Raw genomic sequence first — 2,500 nt, forward strand, 5'->3', positions numbered from 1 at the left:
ACACACACACACACACACACATACACACACACACACGGAAGAAGTAGCACGGAGTTTTTCTTCCCTTATTAGATATGTAAATAGATTGTGTGTGTGTGTGTGTGTGTGTGTGTTATTAATTTTCCTGGGCGCCTGGTGGTCAAGTGGTCAGGGCGCTCCAGCTGAAATCGTGGCTCAGTCGCCTGCATGGGTTCAAACACCAGGAAATTACTGAAGGTTTTGGATCACTTAAGTAAAGGAAGGAGAGTAAAGTGATTGCATTTAGTGAAGAATTTTGTAATGAATAAATAAATAAATCTGAAGGTAGCCTAAATTAAAATGTCATCGCACTGAAAGGGTGTTGTGTTGTTACGCGTGCGAGCGAATCGAGCGAGAGCACTTTTCTTTGGCGAAATTTTTGGTGTGTAAAATTCTTGTCCCATACGGCTTATAAAATTTGCCTACTTGAGGAACACCACAGCTGGTTCTCATGCCAGCTGTTGAACCAGGTGTGGCGTGGCGGACCATTCTGAACTTTTCATCAAAATTGACATCCACTGCCCAGACTGTTTACCCAAAAGAGGCCAAAAATAATATTAAAATAGTAGTAGTTGCAGTAGTAAGCCAAAATCACTAGGTAAGAACTTTTTTTTTTAATTTTTCTATTAGACTAGTGGCATGTCCTTTTTTAAAACTTGCCCCCAAGACACGCATGGACACCAAATTTGATATGGACCTGGTGTGACATACCGGACATGCCCATACCAAATTTCAGTTCATTCCACCCAGCGGTATGGCCTGTGGAGAGTTCCCAATGTTTGGCCAAAAGTCGGGCATGACACGCACGCATCTGACCGCACGAAGTTATAATTTACGTCATCGTTATCACCTCGTCGTTGTGCGTCTTGTAATGTGTGCAAGTCGAAATCTGAAGCGGTCAAATGTAGATAGACAGACAGACAATGCTTAGTCGCATAGTGTTAATACAACGAGAGGAGACAATTAGATGGTTCAAAATCAAACCACGTTCCCACACATTCTCGTATGCAGTTCTTATTTTTACCGATACTTATTTGTATTCATAGACACTTTTCATATCGATCCTCAAGGTATAACTATGACGTAAGTGAAACGGTAAGTACATATTTTGAAACCAGGAAGTGTAATAAGTAATCATTAAAAAAACTGGTCTAATCTGGAAGTGAGTCAGGCGGCCGCGGAGGAATACAAAGAACCGGCGGCCATGTTTATGACGTCACGGCCATAACACGTCCCGCTGCTCCCGTCAGATAAATATAAGACAAATCAGTTTAAATCAGCGAGAAAAAAGTTAATCCAGGCCTACCTCTATAGTTAAGGTCAATATGTCTTCCTTTTAACCCCATCACTACCGTCAATCTCTCTCTCTAGGCTTCGTAGTTCCTGTTTCTTAGTGATTTATTGTGCTTATTTCACATTGGTATTCTTCTTTTCGTTATTTATACACTTTTACGACCGATATAATTTCCATCAGTAACATAAAAGAGGATACTGAGGTGTAATATGCGGAATAAGTCGCTAAGAAAGAGTTGTAAAGAAATCAGAGGCACTTGGAATACGACTGTGAAAAAAAAAAAAAAAAAAGAAGTTGCAGATAAACACATACATGATGAAGTACAGAGGTCGCTGCACACACACACACACACACACACACACACACACACACACACACACACACACACAACAATGGTGGGGACGGGTATACACAAGGGAGCGAACACCTTCCTCTGTGCTATCCTTTTCACACACAAGTTTAATCCTTAGTATATTATTTTTTTCCCCTAAAGATAACCTCAGTAGGAGTTGATAGCCCGTGTTATCAGTACTTGCTGTGTGGGTTACTCCTCTGTACTGCTCCTGTGGCGGTTTTTCTCAATCTCGGAAGTATGACGAGATAATAATAATATTTCTAAGTAAATGAGGTGATTATCTTACCATATTTACTGTTTTCGCCACGTAATTGACTTCCGTAGCTGCCATTGTACCTTTGAGATGTAATTTAAAGAGTGACTGTCTATCTGTCTGTCTGTTTGTGTGTCTATCTATCAGTCTGTCTATCCATCTATCTGTATATGAGAGTCAGGGAGTAGATTTATGAGTACCCTAAAGAATGACTATCTATCCATCTATCTATCTATCATTTATTCTATCTATCTGTCAATTTATCTATCTATATGAGAGTCAGGGAGTAACTTTATGATTCACCTTAAAGAATGACCATCTATCCATCTCTCAATCATCCCATCCATCTATCTATCTATCCAGCTATCTATCTATCTATAGGAGTTAGGGAAGTGGTGTTAGGTGTGCTGGGCAGGCAAGGTCAGGGTAGGCCAAGGGGAATCCCCGATATATGGGAACGAGGTAAAAAAACAGAGCAAAAAAGTGAACCCTACAAGTTGGCATTGTCGGGTGAGTTTTTATGGGGGGGGCGGAAGCATCACTCGATGTAGTGCTGCTCTCGGGTGTCTGCCCTGTCCTC

The 2,500-nt window shown here is 41.0% G+C and overlaps 1 protein-coding gene across 1 annotated transcript in view; it reads left to right on the forward strand.

The window, feature by feature from the left end:
• LOC145396517 (carbonic anhydrase 2-like) overlaps positions 1–2,500 on the forward strand; it is a 164,398-nt gene that overhangs the window by 85,101 nt on the left and 76,797 nt on the right. The gene's annotated exons all lie outside the window — the stretch shown is intronic.

The sequence above is a fragment of the Coenobita brevimanus genome, chromosome 38 (genome assembly GCF_032717465.1).
Source record: "Coenobita brevimanus isolate Jiangsu-jjx chromosome 38, ASM3271746v2, whole genome shotgun sequence".
In the NCBI taxonomy this organism is placed as follows: Eukaryota; Metazoa; Arthropoda; class Malacostraca; order Decapoda; family Coenobitidae; genus Coenobita; species Coenobita brevimanus.